A 1,003-nucleotide genomic window follows, 5' to 3' on the forward strand; every position below is an offset into this window, starting at 1 on the left:
TAATATAAATAATATAAATAGTAATAAAATAAAAATATAATATTAATAAATATAATTGCTTAATTATTATTTATTTATTTATTTATTTATTTCCCATTTACATACAAATATTAATTCAAATGCTCATAGTTAAAAGAAAAAAAAAAAAAAAAATAGAACAATCTCTATACATACCTCATTGGATTATGTAAGGAAATATAAGATTAAAATCAGCAATTATATATATATATATATATACATGTACATATATACATTATATTTATATATATGTCACATAAGATATTTTAAAAGAGCTACTTTTTATTCGGTATATATAAAATAAATGTATTATTTAAATATTTTTTTTTTTCTTTTAAATTTATAATTTTTTCTCATTTTTTTTCTATTTTAAATATAGAATCCTTTTTATCGGTACTAAAAAAAAAAAACATTGCATTTGAATATTTTAACGTATTCTTTATGTGGATATATATTTCTGTACATATATATGAGTTATAAATACATTAAATGTTGGTTAAATATTTAAAAATATATATATATATATATATATAATGCTTATATATTTAAAAGATTAAAAACATAAAATATTTCTGAACATGTAATAATAATAATGAAATAAAAAAAAAGAAAGCCTTTGGAAAATAGAACATTTCGAAATAATGAAAAAGAAAAACGAAAAAATTATACAAATGTGAAGAAATATAACTTTTTTTTTTTTTTTTTCTTTTTAATCTATTTTTAAATGTGTTTGTATGAAAAAAAATTTGTTCTTTATTATATTTTAAAATAAAATTAAAAATGGTTTTTAAATTCGTGATCTTAATTTTTTCATTTTCATTTTGTTATTTTAATTTTACCATTTTAATTTTGTTATTTTAATATTTTTATTTTTTTTTATTATGTATCCTTATGATTTATTCTTATTATAATCTGAATAAATCTACCCAAAAATAAACATATACATTTGACCATTTTTTTTTTTTTTTTTTTTTTTTATTTATTT

The sequence above is a fragment of the Plasmodium reichenowi genome, chromosome 3, assembly GCF_001601855.1.
Source record: "Plasmodium reichenowi strain SY57 chromosome 3, whole genome shotgun sequence".
NCBI classification, from domain to species: Eukaryota; Apicomplexa; class Aconoidasida; order Haemosporida; family Plasmodiidae; genus Plasmodium; species Plasmodium reichenowi.